Source organism: Vipera ursinii (genome assembly GCF_947247035.1).
Source record: "Vipera ursinii genome assembly, chromosome: 2".
NCBI lineage: Eukaryota > Metazoa > Chordata > Lepidosauria > Squamata > Viperidae > Vipera > Vipera ursinii.
In genome coordinates, this window is record NC_139513.1 from 81201192 (window position 1) to 81221116 (window position 19925).

The following is a 19925-nucleotide window of genomic DNA, read 5'->3' on the forward strand; positions in this document are numbered from 1 at the left end:
CCTGAGTAGAATCAGAACTAGACTGAGAAGTTGAAAAGAAGCATCCCGCAAAACAGAAGAAGAAGAAGTGTAGTGAACAGGGCCTTCTACACAACCAATTCTATCAGGACCTGATTGCTACAGATCAGTGTTTCTCAACCTCGGCAATCTTAAGATGGCTGGACTTCAACTCCCAGAATTCTGGGGAGTGGTGGCTGAGGAATTCTGGACACTGAAGTCCAGTCACCTTAAAGATGCTAAGGTTGAAAAACATTGCTGTAGGAAATTAAACAGACCTATGTATTCCAGTATTCCAAAAATGAAGCTATAAGTAGAGAACTTACTAATGTAACAGAGGAAATGATAAAACACAGGACAGGAAAGGACTCATTTGATTGGCACTTCAGTAAAATGAAATATCAATGAAACTAAATGAGGGAAGATTTGCAACTGGCAGAATGGGAAACTTTGTCACACAATCCACTGTTAAACTGTTAAATTCACTGTCATAGTTATGGTAGTGGTAGCTGGTTTGGATAGTTTTAAAAGAGACTGGAGAGCTTCATGGAAAATCAGGAAAATCAGTGGTGTTTAATACTGATAGCTATTTAAAAAGGTAAAGGTAAAGGTTCCCCCGCACATGCGTGCTAGTCGTTTCCGACTCTAGGGGCCGGTGCTCATCTCCATTTCAAAGCCGAAGAGCCAGTGCTTGTCCGAGGACGTCTCCGTGGTCATGTGGCCGGCATGACTAGACGCCAAAGGCGCACGGAACGCTGTTACCTTCCCACCGTAGTGGTCCCTATTTTTCTACTTGCATTTTTTACGTGCTTTCGAACTGCTAGGTGGGCAGAAGCTGGGACAAATAACAGGCGCTCACTCTGTTACACAGCGCTCAGGATTCGACCCGCCAAACTGCCAACCTTCTGATCGACAAGCTCAGCGTCCTAACCCACCTATTTCTTAAATAGTAGGCTGCATATTTGAAATACTGGCTGCTGGACTGGAATCTAAGATCACCTGGTAGTCCAGTCTGGTGAGCTTCACAGGTGAGCTTCTCAAAGCATCCAGTTGCCCTAGATTGTTACTCTATGGCAGGGGTGTCAAACTGCTGGCCCATGGGCTGGTTGCATCATACGGAGGCCGCACCCACCCCAGCTCTGGCAATGCAAAAAAAGTCACAATACGTCGCAACACGTCATGTGATGTAGCAAGTTTGACACCCATGCTCTATCGGATAAACCAACAGGGCTTTTATATGGAAGTCTTTTCTGTCTATGGCAGGGGTGGGCAACTGTAGCAACTTTACAACCTGTGGACCTCAATTTCCTGAATTACTAAGCCAATATAGCTGCATGGCTGGCTCAGGAATTTTGGGAGATGAAGTCCACAGTTCGTAAAGTTGCCATAATTGCCGATCCCTGATCTGTGGTATTCCTACTACATGGTAGTGATTCCTCTGATATAATGGGATTGTTAGAACTGTCCACTAGGACATCTCCACGGGGCAACTGTTCCTTGGCAAAGAGATGGATGCAAATAGAACTAAATTCCACTAAATTCAGCACATAACTGTGAGACTTAATTGAGATTAGGAGTCATGAGTGAAATTATGCCAGTGCTTAACCATCTTCATTGAGTCCTAGTGCATTTTGGGCCCCACTTTAAGATAATTTGATAGGTGGGTAGGTAGGTAGGTAAACAGACAGACAAGTAGATGTGAACACATTACTATTGCATCTCTAAAGTCCTTAGAGCATACTTCCAGCAGCAGAAATATATTCTGTAGCATATTTTTGTTGTTGTTGTTGTTAGCTGCGAAGTCGTGTATTTTTTACTGTGAATGCTGTTTAAATTTGGTATTTGGTTGGCATATAATTACTGTAGATCAATATATTTTCAGCCTGCTGCTGGAAGTATGTTCTAAGGCAGACATGTCAAACACAAGGCCCGGGGGCCGGATCCGGCCCGCGAAGTGGTTTCATGTGGCCCGCGAAGCCATCCTGGAAACACTGAGGGAATGGCCCCCGCTGCCTTGGCCCTGGCCCAGAAACCTTCCTTCTGCCAGAGACCCTCAGATCTGTCCCACTCCTGCCCAGGCCCCCATAGGCACCCTTGATGCGAATGACGTAGAGCTGGCCACGCCCACCCAGTAGGCCATACGCACTCTACCCACGCCCACCCAGTAGGCCACGCCCACCCTGGCCATACCCACCCGGCCCCCTGAGGGCAACCGCAATGCTGATGCGGCCCTCAATGAAATTGAGTTTGACACCCCTGTTCTAAGGACTTTAGAGATGCAGTAGTAATGTGTTTACATCTACTTGTCTGTCTGTTTACCTACCTACCTACCTATCAAATTTTTTTAACTGCCCATCTCTCTCACAAAGGAGGTCTGGGTAGTGTTCATTTTAATTGATTACAATAAAACATTAAAAACTGAAAAATTTAAGATTAAAATGTAAATATGTAAAACAACATTATAAAATTGCAAAAGATGGAGAGTTCCAAGATGGGAGGTCTAAGAGTTGGGGGAGGGTTTCTCATGGGGCCAACCAGCCTCACAGCTGTATAGGCCCCTGTGTGCCCCACACAAGGCTACACAATCAGGCTTTGACACCTTGGCAGGAGGCCAAGAGTTTGGGAGTTTTCCTTACATCTGAGAGCAAGATGTTCCACAAAACAGGGGCAGTGGAGAAAAGGTCCTTTTCCTTGACCCCGCCAGTCAAAGTTCTCTGACTGGTGAGGTTTGTAGCATGCTTTCCCTGCCTGAACGAGTGGGACAAGCAGATGTGACGGGGCGAAGCCATAGGCAGTCTGGCATTATGCCATGTAGTATACTTTCAAACTGCATCTCAGGTTTGTGATCTAATGTACTGAGTGGGCTTATTTCCAAGTTATTCTGAATAGGAATACAATAGAAATCCTAATTAGTTTCAGTGGTTGGCATTTAGTCATCTGATTGGCATTCCCATGGAAACTGAAGGTGCATTCATTAGCTGCATTGCACAGTTCATAGTTCAGAGTCTTATATCAGTTACAGAAGCTTACTAGACGAATCAAAATCACCACTAAAGACAAATTAATGATTTCTACACACTTCAGTTAAATTTCATATGACAGGAGAGAAATATCCATTTATCACTGAAAAACAAAGTATATTTTGCTTTCGGATGTGATCTCCTGATCTCTTAATTCTCCTGCAGATTAAGTGCTTACAAGATAATCATAACTGAAAGCAGTTGTTTTCTATGGCATTGCACTGTAAATCAATTAAATTTCAGCCTGAGCATCTTCATGTTCGATATTTTTCAGGATGGTATCTAAAAAGTTATTATATATAAGAGCCATGGTGGCACAGTGGTTAGAATGCATTAGGTAAAGGTAAAGGTTCCCCCGCACATATGTGCTAGTTGTTTCCAACTCTAGGGGCCAGTGCTCATCTCCGTTTCAAAGCCGAAGAGCCAGCGCTTGTCCGAAGACGTCTCTGTGGTCATGTGGCCGGCATGACTAGACGCCAAAGGCGCACGGGACGCTGTTACCTTCCCACCATAGTGGTCCCTGTTTTTCTACTTGCATTTTTTCGTGCTTTTGAACTGCTAGGTTGGCAGAAGCTGGGACAAGTAACAGGCTCTCACACTGTTATGCGGCACTCGGGATTCAACCTGCCAAACTGCTGACCTAGAATGCATTATTGCAGGCTAAATCTCCCTGACTGCTGACTGCTATCAGTTCGGCAGTTTGATCCTGACTGGCTCAAAGGTTTGACTCAGCGTTCCACACTTCCGAGGTCGATAAAATGAGGACGCAGATTGTTGGGGGCGATATGTTGACTCTGTAAACCGCTTAGAGTGGGCTATAAAGGATTGTGAAAGTGATATATAAATCTAAGTGCTATTGCTATATATCTACTAGCTAGCTTAAAACGTGTCCTGTAAACTTTATACAGATGCTTACAGAGATATATGCTCTTTATTAACAATGTGAGCATCTTTTTGAAGTTATCCCCATATTTATTAGGACAACCATACATCAGAACAAGCTTATGCTTGTTAGAATTTAATTACTGGTAGCCTATTAAGTAGCTCTGTCTGCTTGACTAGTGTGTGAATAATGTGATTTCGGTTCAGAGTGATGGTTCCTTCTCCATTTCCCAAAGATCTATTTTCTAATGATGGAAGTTTATAATGGAATTATAAGGTTATCAAATAGATTAATCATAATTAGGCTACTTTTGGTTCCTGCAAATTACTACTCCAGCTGGCCATTATTAGTACAACAATTTACAATATATTATTGTCATTGCAGTTAAGCCTGTAGAAATTGCTGCTCGGTGAGTTAGTTGGAGCCTTTGATGTTCACTCAGTTTAGTCAGTTGCAACAAAATGACAAAATGAATATTGCATTAATATAGATTTGATGCTTCATTATCTTGTGGGATTCAGTTACTAATTTGGTACAGTCACAGTATTTGCTGATTCTCTCCCTCAAACCCCCAGATCATTACTACTGCAACACTCTCTACATGGGGCTGCCCTTGAGGACCACTCGGAGGTTTCAACTGGTGCAGAATGCAGCCGCGCGAGTTGTGTTGGGGGTCTCCCGATACTCCCATGTTACACCTCTGCTCTGCGAGCTGCATTGGCTGCCAGTTGCCCTCCGGGTGAGATTCAAGGTGCTGGTTACGACCTACAAAGCCCTACATGGCATGGGTCCGGATTACCTACGGCAGCACCTGCTTCCGGCATCAACTTCCCTCCGTCCAGTGCGCTCCCACAGAGTGGGCCTCCTCAGGGTGCCTCTGATCAGAGAATGTCGATTGGTGGCCCCCAGGGGGAGGGCGTTCTCTGTGGGCGCGCCAGACCTGTGGAACTGCTTGCCGGTTGAGCTCCGGATGGCCCCCGACCTTCGCTCCTTCCAGCGCGATTTAAAAACTTATTTATTTGAACAATCTGGCCTGGTCTGATGGGTTTGGGGTTGGATTTAGTTTTAACACACTTTTATTATTGTATTATATTGGGCATAATTATTTAATTCTTTTTAACTCTTTTTTAACTTTTGTATTTACATTTTGATATTTATTGCCCTGTACACCGCCCTGAGTCCTTCGGGAGAAGGGCGGTATAAAAATTTAATAAATAATAAATAATAATAATAATAATTAAAGGAGTGGCAACTTCATCATTCAGTGTTCATGCCACAATGTTTCAAACTGGGGTAATTGTAGGTTTAAATTGTTATGTTTAGCAGTTGTCTGCTACAAATCTAATCCCCAAAAGTTCTCTGGGTCAGCGATTCTTCAAAAGAAAATATCTTAATATGGGAAATGTTATCTATACTCCAAGATTAATGCACTTGAGTATTCTCTGTGCATGCAGACTAAACTGACTGTATTTCTTGATCAGTTTCCAGTCAGCTGCTGGGAATCTCCAGAAATAGATACCAGATTACTCATGAACCAATGACTCTTTCTCATTGCTTTGATATGCCTTCTGTTTCATTATCAGCTGAACCTCAATCTATGCACTCCTCCCTGATCTGCTTTCTCAGCTCAGCAAATGGGGTTACAATGATGAATATATCATGTGCCGAGCAGATAAAAGGGTTTTGTTTTTTTTATGCCATCTGGGATGGTTGTATTCAATTGATACAAAGCAAGCAGAGTGCAGTTGTGTTTTCCTTTGCAATTTTGTATAGGATTTGAAGGCAGGGATTTAGTTTAGGTTGAGAATATCTACAGCAGTAGATATTTTCTACCTTGGCAACTTTAAGATGTGTGGATTTCAACTCCTGGAATTCCCCAACCAGTATGAAATCTCATTCTGGAAGTTCAGCTAAATTGTTTTAAATTGGGTTATAATTCAAGAGACAGAATTTGGAGATTCGAGCTGGAGGTTGACAAATGCTTGATTGTTCTAGTTTCAGCCAAAGTCAGATTCCAGAATAAAATGTTTAAAGTGGATAGGGCAAGATAGGGTGTATTGTCTCTCTCTCCCTTCCTCCTTTTCATATTTCTGTATGCAACATATCCCATCTGCCTGCTGACTCCTACTCTACTCCTACTCCTACTGTCCTAGTCTACTCAGTGCCTTCCCTTCCCACAGATCCTGTCTCCCTTCAGCTACTGACATCAGTATGTCTTTTGCTCACTCTTACCTTCTGAATCACTTATTCCCCAAATAACTCCATGTCAGTCCATATCTAGAACATAAGGTTCCCATTTCATTCTGTACACAGTTTTTAAACACCCAAAACATACATACTGTATTTCAGTTCAGGCACAGACCAGGCAAAACCAGCTGTGTCATGCATGGAATGGTTCACTTCACGGAACATTTTGAATGTACCTGTTTCTAAAATATATATTTTGTAAACTGTTTTGAAGACTGTTTTGTAAACAGCCAGATACAAGCTCCTCTGTTATCAGTGAAAAAGGTCCATGTCCCTAGTAGGTCACCAGAATGCTATTATTAAAAAACTAAAGTTTCCATTACATGTTAGGGAATAAATTGGTTATAAATGGGAAATAATTCACTTGCTAAAATTTCTCTAACCCCATCCTTTTCATCTCAATAAACCTTGCTAAAGAAAACTGTGATGATTTTGCCTGAAAAGAGTTACTTTCATTTCAGGCAGCTGAAGTTAAGGAAACTGATGTATCTTATATTATAAATTCAGTATTTTACCAGTGGGGAGGATAAGGTGGGGAAACATTTCTGCTCATTTTTATTTTTGGAAGCTTCAGTTTTCAGAGAAGGGTTTTTTTTAATATTCAGGATTTAAATTTCTACATCAAATTTATTTTCTTTCTGGTATTAATGAATAGTAGGTTTTCCTCACTGGAACTTGCCTTCATGTGCCATCTTGAAATGGCACATTTGATATCCTTGGAAAATGTTGAGGTCTAACCAGCTTGGCAAGTCCGGAATTTCCCCTCCTACTCTATTAGCTATAGGAGAGGTGTGGTATGCAATAACATGCCAACTCCAGTTTGATCCTTATGAACTTTGGGAATCCAGATTTGGAAGGAACAAGGTGATTTTTCTACAGCAAACTTGGGAAATGTTTATAACTCAGATCAATTAATAAGATTTGAGGTTGAATATTTGAAATTTGAGTGGTTGCAATAAGTAATGTTCGCCCAAAAGAACAGTGGTACCTTCATCTTCGTTGTAATGTCTATGTCAACTCTACAACGAACGTGGCTGCAACCAACTTGCTCCTTCTAGGTTGCCATAGGAATGGGAGGGGGTATGGAGGATTTCTGCTAGTCAAAACATTTCACTGTTCCTTTGGAACCAAGGTCATTTCTGTCAGTTAGATGGGGAGCATGAGCATTTGGTTAGAAAGGCCGCCAAACTGCTCATTGGTAAACGTAGCTGATTGTATAGCACTGGGCTGGGAAGTTTAACTTTGTGATAATGTTTCTCTTTCAAGGGGATTTCAGACTTGGTTTCACTTTTGACCGTGCCGATACTACGTAGCCAATAAACATGATCTTTGAGGAAACCTCTAGCCTTGGTACTGTCCATAGGGTACTGTCCTAGAGGAGATCAACCCTGACTGTTCTTTAGAAGGCCAGATCCTGAAGTTGAAACTCAAATACTTTGGCCATCTAATGAGAAGGAAGGACTCACTGGAGAAGAGCCTAATGCTGGGAAAGATTGAGGGCAATAGAAGAAGGGGACGACAGAGAATGAGGTGGCTGGATGGAGTCACTGAAGCAGTAGGCGTGAGCTTAAATGGACTCCAGAAGATAGTAGAGGACAGGAAGGCCTGGAGGAATGTTGTCCATAGGGTCGCGATGGGTCGGACACAACTTCGCAGCTCACAATAACAACAACAACTAGCCTTGGAGTTCTTATTCGTTTGGTCTCATCTTTCGGAACTTTGACAGTCTAAATATGAGCCAGTAAGCCCTAAACATCTCAGAACATTCTGTTTCATTAGAGGGTTTAACAAACTAGATGTTATGACCCAGGACGCCTAGATAGAGGCAGGCTTGGATAGAGTCCTTTATTGCTCTGCTAATTCCATGACAAATGGCCCTACAACAGACAGTAAAGCTCTACTTCAAACTTCCCTGAAGGTAGACAATCACAGTCAGCTGAACCTGGTCCCACAAACAAAAGCCAGTAATCACCAAAGTCAATTCACAAAGGCTGACAGGAAGTCCAAAAACAAGATGCAAGTCCACAAGGCAAGGACCTTAAGTCGTACACAAGATTCATGGCCCACAAGGCAGAAATGCAGTTCAAAGCAGGCTTTATTTCAAGGCTGGGGACCTGCATGGTGAAGCAAAACAACTGTTCCCTACAAAGGCACTCTCCCCCGGCCTTTGCTTAAAATTAAATCAACCCAAGCTAGGTGTTCCTTGGGAGGAAGGGCAGGGTGGCCTCCTTGCCAGCAGCCTCACAGATTTCCTTTGATCTTGCCTCTGCTCCACTCTCCATGCCCTCAGATGGAGTGGGGGAGGCAGCTGTTCCTCATGAGAGATCTGCTGCCTCTCAACACCATTTCGCATCTGCAGCTGATTCTCCCCTGTGTTTGTGAGGGCAGGCAACTCCCCGTCCAGTCAACCACTTCCCCCTATGCCAGAAGGGCCTAGGACAGCATCATCCTCAACCCCTGGATTCTCCAAACATTCCAGAGCAGACGTGCCATCCCTGTTGGATGGTCCTGGTTCCAGCTCCTCCTCCTCCTCCTCCTCCAAACCAGAATCCGAGGGAGCCATGACACTAGAGTGCCAAATAGAGCTATAATAGTTATTGCTCTTACGACAACAGCTTTTTAAAAAAATCCCATTTATATCCTGCCCTTCTCCGAAGACTCAGGGTGGCTTACAACTTAAAACATAAATCAATGTGCTTAGCTTTGTAGTGGTGATACTCTAAGGGTGATATTCGGAAATATGAGAGGTCATTAAATAAATTGACATGTTGACCTCCCAAAATGGGAATGCATTTTGCTGTATATGTATTGGAAATAAACTGTTGGGTTCAGCAAATTGCTGTAAATAGTGATGTTCAAAATGCAACATGATGTATCTTGATTAACAGAGGTTCCCTCTGGAAAGAATTTCCAGAATTTCACATATTAAGTTTATTCTGAAGTACTCGTTTTTCCAGTGCTTTATGGTATTTTTGAGCTGTGTTACAGTGGATTTCTTTAATTATAATATACCAAAATGCTAGGAGGATACCTATTTCCCTTATGGTCTGAAGATCTCTGTTTACAGACTTATTTACAGACTTTAAAAAAAAATGGAGGCTACAAATTAGTATGTGCTTAATTTCCCCCTTCTTAAAGAGTTAGGTAAACTGACATATATTAATAATTTAGTTGTATAATGTGATGTAAATATTTACCTAAGGCTACTTTTGTTCAGTGCAGAAGAAAGTGTGCTTTCATGGATTTTTTTTTGTGTATACTATTTTTTTTAAAAAAAATAATAACCCAACAGTACAAAGGGCTTAAAAATTTACACCCCACAACTGGTATCTATCATAAGACCATGAGAAGCATCCTGCTGTGTTAAACCAAGGGCTTGTTTGCACTGGCATTCCATTTCCAGCATTTGGCCTGCTAGATTCTTCTGCGAAACAGCTGCACAGAATCAGTGGCTGTAAACTATGCGGCATTCAGCATCAAAAGAAAGATAGGATTTGCTTAATCGTACGATTAGAACCGTCAGTTATCCAACCAGTTGTTCCTGCTAATTGAGCAAAAAGAAAGATCTGCTCAGATCCCTGACTCATTTAGCCTGGTATTATTGACCCCCCCCCCCGCCGTACATAGTGATAATGGCAAGGGAACCTAGCACCTCCTGGCTGCAAAATATATGTGTTACCATTGAGTTGTCCTGTTCTAGTAGATAGGTGATAAACATAAGCCCAGCCTGGCTTATCTTATTTCAGTATTTTTGTTTCTAACAGCAGCCAATCAGATGCCTTTAGGACAGGGGTCCCCAAACTCCAGTCCATGGACTGGCACCAGGCTGTGGCATGCCAGAAAACAGGCCACATAAACAAGCAAAGTGCCATGCACAGAATGCAGGCAGCACAAAAAAACCATGCCCCTCTGATTTGCGGAAAAACCTCTCTCCCACCAGTCCCTGGTGTCCAAAAGGTTGAAGGCCTCTGCTTTAGGATACACACAAATGGAAGGCAAAGATACACTTTTCTCCCACTAACTGTTCTCTTGCTAGTGGAAGCATGTTCTCTAGCATGTTCCACCTAACCTGGAAAAAAACCTTGATTTTTCAAAGCCAATAATTTTGGGTGGATCTGTTTGCCATGAATTTATCCTACTTATCATGCCCTTCCTTGGTTGCCTTCTTTCAGATACATTTTTTCCCCAAGCCATCTAATCATTTTTGTTGCCTTCTTTGCTTCCCCCACCCCAGCTCTATTATCTTCTCAAGTGCATAAACTAGAATTGCATAGAGATGTACCATATATTTGTGTAAAATAAAATATTGTTTATTTTAAAATCTTCTCTTCGTGATTCCTAGCATGGCGTTTGCCCTTTTCATAGCTGCTGCACACCGAGTTGACATATTCATTGAGCTATCTACTATGAACCCAAGATCTTTTTTTTCTGGGTAGTGATAAACACTTTTGCACCATTAAGCAATTAGAGCTTTTTAACTACCGTATTTTCCGGCGTATAAGACGACTTTTTAACCCATGAAAATCACCTCAAAAGTTGGGGGGTCGTCTTATACGCCCAGTCATCTTATACGCTGGAAAATACGGTATGCAGCAGTTGACCATTATATTTCTTGGTTATTATTATTATTATTATTATTATTATTATTATTATTATTATTATTATTATTTATTAAATTTGTATACCGCCCTTCTCCCGAAGGACTCAGGGCGGTTAACAATACAAAAATTAAAAAGGAATTAAACAAATGCCCAATTAAAAATTACAATAACAATAAAAGCAATAAAAGACCCATTAAAAACCCTAACGTTCCCCATCAGGCCAGACCAGCTAGTTCAAATAAGTGGGTCTTCAGCCCGCGCCGGAAGGAGCGAAGGTCCGATGCCATCCGGAGCTCAACTGGCAGTTGGTTCCATAACGCCGGAGCGCCCACAGAGAAGGCCCTCCCCCTGGGGGCCACCAGTCGACATTCCCTGACCGGAGGCACCCTGAGGAGGCCCTCTCTGTGGGCACGCACAGGGCGGAGGGGAGTTGACGCCGGCACCAGGTGGTCCTTGAGGTACCCCGGACCCATGCCATGTAAGGACTTGAAGATCATAACCAAAACCTTGAACCTCACCCGGAAGACAACTGGTAACCAATGTAGCTCGCGGAGCAAAGGTGTAACATGGGAGTACCGGGAAACTCCCAAGACAACTCTCGCGGCCGCATTCTGTACCAGTTGGAGCCTCCGAGTGGACTTCAAGGGAAGCCCCATGTAAAGAGCATTGCAGTAGTCCAGGCGAGAGGTCACGAGCGCATGAGTGACCGTGCACAGGGCATCCCGGTCCAGATAGGGCCGCAACTGGCGCACCAGGCGAACCTGGGCGAAAGCCCCCCTAGTCACGGCCACTATATGGTCTTCCAGAGTAAGTCGTGAATCTAGGAGGACTCCCAAGTTGCGAGCCCTATCCACGGGGGGGTTGTTTGGGTAATCCTTCAACCATTTTAAGGAGCTACTTCTGGAATCCTTCACAACCACTGTGATTTTGTTTCACAGTGAGCAAAATTATCTGCAAAGTTGGACAGCTCATTGTTATGTGGAAAGCATACATCTCAATGAACTTATTGTGCTTTTTAAGCAATATGTTCTAGTACAGCAATATCTACCACTCATCTAGGTATCTTCTTAGTTGTTTGGTGACATCTACAGGATCTCACTGCAAGATAACTCTTATTTGCTTTCCATGAAGAGAATTTATTGCTATATCAATGATTTATAATTTATTGATAAATGGGAATATGTATTTTAGTATGTTCTGTTGAGGTGAACTCTTTAAATGCATAAAACGTATCAGAAAATTAGGGCAGAGCAATGAATCAAATCTGTCACCAGACTATTAGTGTAGTTGCTAAATATTTGAATATGAGTTCTTTATCTTTACTTTAGCTTTTTATAGTAACTGTTTTTTGTACAGTGATTAAAACCAGCAGGATATTCTCTTGATAAGTTGGCTATCAAGAAAAAGAAAGGAAAGGCTCATTTAAAGGATCATTCGCAAGAACGTTATATTATGGAGTGGAAAAAGTGGATTGATTATATCCAGAATAAATATGGGACTAAAAAGTTTCATTTAGCATTTGAATAAGTTTTCTTTTCTTTTCTTTTTTCCCCCTCTCTTTTCTCTTTTTTATGTAATATCAGTATTGTTTGTAGTCATTTTATATGAGCTAGAGTGCGATAGACTTAATAGTTTATTGTTGTTAGGGACATTCAAAATGTTCCATCTCTTTCAATGGGGGGTGAGCTCTTACCCCCCGTGGATAGGGCTCGCAACTTGGGAGTCCTCCTAGATTCACGGCTTACTCTGGAAGATCATATAGTGGCCGTGACTAGGGGGGCTTTCGCCCAGGTTCGCCTGGTGCGCCAGTTGCGGCCCTATCTGAACCGGGATGCCTTGTGTACGGTCACTCATGCGCTCGTGACCTCTCGCCTTGACTACAGTAATGCTCTCTACATGGGGCTTCCCTTGAAGACCACTCGGAGGCTCCAATTGGTGCAGAATGCGGCCGCGAGAGTTGTCTTGGGAGTTTCCCGGTACTCCCATGTTACACCTTTGCTCCGCGAGCTGCATTGGCTACCAGTTGTCTTCCGGGTGAGGTTCAAGGTCTTGGTTATGATCTTCAAGTCCTTACATGGCATGGGTCCGGGTTACCTCAGGGACCACCTGCTGCCGGCGTCAACTTCCCTCCGCCCAATACGTGCCCACAGAGAGGGCCTCCTCAGGGTGCCTCTGGTCAGGGAATGCCGACTGGTGGCCCCCAGGGGGAGGGCCTTCTCTGTGGGCGCTCCGGCATTATGGAACCAACTGCCGGTGGAGCTCCGGATGGCATCAGACCTCCGAACCTTCTGTCGCGGGTTGAAGACCCACTTATTCGAATTAGCTGGTCTGGCCTGATGGGGGATTATGGGTTTTAAATTTGGTGTTTTTAGTATTGTATTATTGTTTTAACTGGGCATTGATTTAATTTCTTTTTAACTTTTGTACCGTTATTTATATATGCCCTGTGAACCGCCCTGAGTCCCTAGGGAGAAGGGCGGTATAGAAAACAAATAAAACATAAACAAACATAAAACATATGGATGTTTATGATTGTTCTTTGTTTTTATACCTTGTACTTAGCTCTGGGAAGTGGGGGGAGGGGGGAATGGGGGGAGGGATAGGGAGGGTTAGGTAGGGGTGGGTGGAGGGAGGGGGGATTGTTAAAGATAAAATGTACTGTAAAACTTTTCAATTAAAAAAAAAGAAAAAGGAAGGAAAGAAAGAAAGAAAGAAAGAAAGAAAGAAAGAAAGAAAGAAAGAAAGAACTGTGCTACAGAACTGAACTGAAAATGTAGAATATAGCTCTCCCCCACCCACTTTCTATAAAATTTTAATATCTTTATATTTGCAAGCACAAATATTTAATGTTCTTTTTTTTATTGAAAAGTTTTACAGTACATTTTTAAATACAAAACCCCTCCCCCTCCCCTCTCCCCAAACCTCCCCAACTCTCCCCTCCCCCCTCCCCGACTTCCCAGAGCTAAATACAGGGTATAAAAATACAAACAAACATAATCTAAAATATGCAAATATTTAATGTTCTTTATAAGGAAGTCAGGCCTTCAGGAATTACTCTGAAATATTCTTCTTAAGCTGAGTCTCGCTGGACAGCATAAAGAAGTGGATCTGCTCTCTGCACCAAATACACGCAGATACAAACTAAATGTATAGCTTTAGTCTTGGGAAACAGGTAATTTTTGTAGTCAAGAACTCAAGGTGTCAGCAGGAATTTCTCACTGTTTTCTTAGAGCCATAGATAGATGCAAGTTGGTAAATGAAGTTCACTGAAGTACCGTAACTGTGCTAAATGAAGAATATTTAGGTTTGCTTTATTTCTGAAATCTCTCTTCTCTAGCGGGGAAATCCCATTGTATCTGAGCCACCCAAAATTTAATTGCTAGTCTAGTTGTTGATTCTGTCAGGTTTCAACTCTTAGCTGGAAAACCCCCAGCATTCCTGAATCCTAATAGGCGGGTTATGTAAACTGGGAAATGCCTCTGAAAAAGAGATCTTGGATGCCGTCATTTGGTGATAGAGGTTGCTTGCTAATTGTGCTTTCTGGAAGTCATTTTTGTATGGTCCCATCTCTCTGCTTTTTCCTTTTGGGTAGACTAGCAAAGCAGGTGTTCTTTTTGTTTTGTTTTGTTTTGTTTTTTGTTGTTGTTGTTATCCCTAGTAAAAGACATGCATTGTTGCAGGGCTATTTTGTTTTGTTTGCTTGGTTTTTTGAGGTTGAACAGACAGTGGCATCCCTTCACTGCATGTAAACACACAAAGACGCACCAGAGGCTACAGTATGAAAGGCCATTTTGGATATGCAGTAATCCAAAATAAGAAAATTCCACATGCTTTTCTTCTTGCCTGGTAATAAAAATGCACATTTCCATTCCATTTCCTGAGAGCTACAATTGGCTATGTCATTACAGCACATCGAAGAAGCTTTGATGCTTGAAGCAAACAAAGAATAAGGTAGATTTGGTGGCCCACCAAGCCTTGTCCTTATGCCAGGCATGTCAAACACAAGGCCCGGGGGCCGGATCCGGCCCGCGAAGTGGCTTCATGTGGCCCGCGAAGCCATCCTGGAAACAGTGAGGGAACGGCCCCCACTGCCTTGGCCCAGAGACCCTCCTTCTGCCAGAGATCTGTCCCACTCCTGCCCAGGGCCCCATAGGCACCCTTGATGCGAACGATGTAGAGCTGGCCATGCCCACCCAGTAGGCCATATGCACTCTAGCCACGCCCACCCAATAGGCCACGCCCACCCTGGCCATACCCACCCGGCCCCTTGAGGCCAACCGCAATGCTGATGCGGCCCTCAGTGAAATTGAGTTTGACACCCCTGCAGAAGGAACTAGGTCTGGGGCTTAGAAAGAGCAATTAGGATTTTTTGCATATGTCCACATCTTCAGCCACCGGAGGCAACCACTACAGTCTGTCTAAAGTTGGAGCCCACTTTTCAAATTTTGCAATTCAAGAATTGAGACCAAGTCCAGTATTCTGTTCTAATAGTGGCCACCCTGTTGCTATTAGGGAGCAGAACATGAAGGAGACCTACTACTTCTGTTTCTCTTCCAGCATTTGATACTCAGAGTTTCTTCATCTTTCTGTTCCCGCAGCTTTTCTTTCCCTCCCTCTCCAAGATTGAGGGGAAATGGGAGAAACTGTGAGTCTGGGGAGCCTTTTCCATCCCCATCCAATTAATTGCCGCAACTCCATTATCTGGTTTGCTTTGCTTATTAGAAGCTAAGTGTCTTGAATGAATCCAGTGTGCTTTTTGAAGCATACAGTCTAGCTTAGCACATAGTGAGCACTTAACCAATGGTTTGCTATTCAGTAAACCAGGATTAAAACCAGGATTTTGCAAGGATTGAATCTTGCCAGTACCTAGTATTGTCAGTACAGTTGGCTGAATATTTTTAAAATAATTTATTTATTTATTTATTTATTTATTTATTTATTTATTTAATTGGATTTGTATACCGCCCTTTCCCGAAGGACTCAGGGCGGTTTACAGGGAATTAAAACAAGAAATACAAAAATTAAAAACTATTAAAAAGATTATAACAGTCCCTGAAAGAGCAAAAACCCCCAATTAAAATTAAAATTAAAATTAAAATTCTCAGCCTGGGCCAGAGAGCTCGAAGAGCCAGGTCTTCAGGTCCCGGCGGAATGAACGGAGGTTGGGGGCAGTCCTCAGCTCCACGGGCAGCTGGTTCCAGAGGGCAGGCGCACCCACTGAGAAGGCCCTCCCCCTGGGCGTTACCCGCCGGCAATCTTACCAGCGGCACCCTGAGAAGACCCTCCCTGTGGGAGCGCACTGGACGAAGGGAACTTGATGCTGGCAGCAGGTGTTCCCTCAGATATCCCGGACCCAAGCCATTTAGGGCTTTATAGGTCATTACCAGCACCTTGAATCTCACCCGGAGGGCAACCGGAAGCCAATGCAGCTTGTGGAGTAGAGATGTTACATGGGAGTATCGGGAAACCCCCATCACAACTCATGCGGCTGCATTCTGCACCAGCTGAAGCCTCCGAGTGGTCCTCAAGGGCAGCCCCATGTAGAGAGCGTTGCAGTAGTCTAAACAGGAGGTCACGAGCGCATGAGTGACTGTGCGTAGGGCATCTTGGTCCAGGTAGGGTCACAACTGCCGCACCAGGCGAACCTGGGCAAAAGCCCCCCTGGTCACGGCTCCTATATGGTCTTCAAAATTGAGCCGGGAGTCAAGGAGGACGCCCAAGTTGCGAGCCCTATCAACGGGGGGTAACACCTCACCCCCCCCCCATCGTTAAAGGTGGAATGGTCTGGTTAACGCGAGATGCCAATATGCACAGCCACTCAGTCTTGGCAGGATTGAGACAAAGCCTGTTTCTCCCCATCCAGACCTGGACCGCCTCCAGGCAACGGGACATCACGGCGAGGGCATCGCTGGGTTGGTTTGGGGTGGAAAGAAAAAGTTGGGTATCATCAGCGTACTGATGATACCCCACCCTGAAACCACGAATGATCTCACCCAGCGGCTTCATATAGATGTTGAACAGGAGGGGCGAGAGAACCGACCCCTGAGGAACTCCACAAACAAGAGGCCTCGGGGTGAATCTCTGCCCTCCCGTCAACACCGACTGCGAGCGGCCCAGGAGATAGGAGGAGAACCACCGTAAAACGGTGCCTCCCACTCCCAACCCCCTGAGACGCCGCAGTAGGATACCATGGTTGATGGTATCAAAAGCCGCTGAGAGATCTAATAGGACTAGGACAGAGGAACAACCCCTGTCCCGAGCCCGCCAGAGATCATTCACCAGTGCGACCAATGCTGTCTCCGTGCTGTGTCCGGGCCTGAAACCCGATTGGTACGGGTCCAGATAATCAGTTTCCTCCAGGAACAGAGGAACACTCTCAACAACCTTCGCCAAAAAGCGATAGTTATTTAAAACAGCCGGGTCCAGGGCAGGCTTTTTGAGGAGGGGTCTCACCACCGCCTCCTTTAATCACTGGTGGAAAACTTTGTGGAGGATTAGTTTAATTTGCTATTAAAAGCTATCCCGTAAAAAACCAGCTCAGCTGCTTACTGTATCAATTATTCACGCACATGACTTAAAAGTTGTGTTAATAAGTTCTTCATTTTGATTTTTCACTAAATGTATGACTAGTCAGTTACACAAAATTGGAGTTTTTTTCAGCAACCCTAAGTAAAAAACTCTGTATGGATTGGGAAAAAAAAGTATCAGTGATATAAACATAGGTGCATCCCCATAGTCACCCGTCACGGGAGTCCTTACTATAAGTATCTAGATTTGCATGAGATTACAAAGCACAAAAGCATGTAGGTATACTCATAGGGGGAAGGGAATTTTAGAACCTTTTTCTAATTGGCCGCTTTTGTAACAATTTCATAGAGATTTTTAGCTAAAAAATTTGGCTGAGGTTTAACTGCCATACTTTTCAGAAGTCCAGAGGATCACTAACTGACCTAAAGATAATTTTTGGAGGTAATATGTATGAAGGAGAAATTTTCTGACAATGAGAACAATCAACCAATAGAACAGCTTGCCTTCAGAAGTTGTGGGAGTTTCTTCACTTTCAAGAAGAGACTGGACTGCCATCTATCAGAAATGGTGTAGGGTCTCCTGCTTGGGCAGGGATTTGGACTTGATGACCTCCAAGGTCCCTTCCAATTTCTATTATTCTGCTCTGTTCTGTTCTATTCCATTCTAAAGTTAAGCCAATATTTTTAAAATGAGGCATTCCCAGTGTAAAATATTAGTGATCTGAGTCTCTGAACTGAAACAGAACTGCACCCTTGAATAATAAAAAATACTCCTGTTTGGGAACTTGCCATTGAATACGGTATATTGCACTGTAAAATGAACGTTGAAAGAATGATTTATTATAGAAGAAGCTCCAAAGACCTTTATCGGATTTATTTCAACTATAGCTTCATAGAATTGCTCATTAAACATTAATCCGGTGTCCTGTAGGATGTATTGGACTGCAAGCCCCATCATCTCCAGCTATCAAAAATGCTGTCTATACTTGATTTGGATCATCTTAATCCAGCATAATGGATGATGCATACACAACATTGACTTCTTTTTTTGAGATTATAGAAGGAAGGGGCATGGAGGATTTTATTTAGAAAGAGGCAGAAACAAAACTGAAGGCACAATGATTATATATTATTTCAGTTGGAGGCAACTAATTGCTGAGCATCATGAGTGGGAAATACATTTTGTTTTCAGATTTTGTGGCTTTCCCACTGCATCTAATTACTCAATATGAAAAGTGAATGCTGAACCAAATGGATCTTTAGTCTGATCCAGAATTATAGTTCTTATGATTTTAACATTACATGAAGTGTTCTACTGCAACTAAAGTTTTTTAACACGTTCCTGCCCCCCTGCCATAATTCAAGGCAGATTAGATTGAAAAAGAGTTCAGATTTCTTAGAGCACTATTTTTGAGGTTCAGTGCCATGACTGTTAATTTGTAAATGTGTTTTAGAAGACATACCTACATCTCTGTTTAGCATTTCCCCACATATCCGAAAAGGTTACAGGTATATTGCTTAATAGTGATTTTTGACTCAGATGTTGATAATTTAATGCTGATTACTGTTTCTGTGTCACAGTTGCCTGCCCTGAGAATAATAGCCTACATGGAGAATGTGCAAATCAGAAATATAAATGCAGAATGCAAATTATTTTTTTGTAAATAAATCAGAATGGAAAAAGTATGTAATCTGAAACACTGAGCAACATATGATAGCACGAATGTGAACGATGTAACTCAAAACCTGTGTAAGAAAATGCATGCCGGGGGAAAAAACCTCTAGAGTTCTCAAGAAGTGAGTAGGAGGGTATTGGTGAAACGTCAGGAATTAAAGGCTTGGATCTCCTCAATTGCAGTTGCTTCTTGAGAATTGTAGTTCTCTCTAAGAGGCTAGAATGACTGGAATCGGGAGGTGACCAATGTCAGAAGAATTGAATCAGGGGGAGGTGCATGGGACTGTAGCGCATTTGGCCACAAGGCTCTTTGGACTTTCCAAAATTACCTCAGCAATAACATTTAGATCAGGGTTGCATATCACAAATACTGGAATGGACTAATGGTGTCTAAATATCAGCCTTATATATTTCTTAGAAACAATATTTTTTCCCCTGTTTCTAGAAGCCACTTTATCTATCTGTGATTCACTTAATTTTTTTAAGTTGTTTGTATTGATGATTGATTTGTTCATATCTGATAACACACATATTTTAAATTCCAGAAATATATCATGTGTGTGTGTATGTGCGCGCATGTATGTGTGTATCATCATCATCATCATCATCATCATCATCATCATCATCAGTTTAGTCACTGTTTATCCACTTGCAAGATAAAGGCCTCTTTAGCATGTTTCCAACCAATAGGTCCTGAGTTTGTTTGTTTTTTGCCAAGTGGGCCTGCAATACTTGCTGATGTCGTTGATCCATCTTGTCTTAGGTCTTTTTCATAGATTCTTTTTATCAAGTGGGATCCATTCTGCCCTGGCCCACCTGCCATCAGTTCCTCTTGCTGTGTGACCAGCCCATTTCCCTTTCTGTTGTTTTATTCTCCTGATGATATCATATACTTTCATTTGTTCTCTAATCCATGTGCAGGACTTTGTATCTTGTCTTGTAAAACCAAGCACGTCTTTCCATGGCTCTTTGTGC

The 19925-nt window shown here is 42.9% G+C and overlaps 1 protein-coding gene across 9 annotated transcripts in view; it reads left to right on the forward strand.

Moving 5' to 3' along the window:
* TNIP1 (TNFAIP3 interacting protein 1) overlaps positions 1 to 19925 on the forward strand; it is a 96904-nt gene that overhangs the window by 11892 nt on the left and 65087 nt on the right. The window lies entirely within an intron of this gene.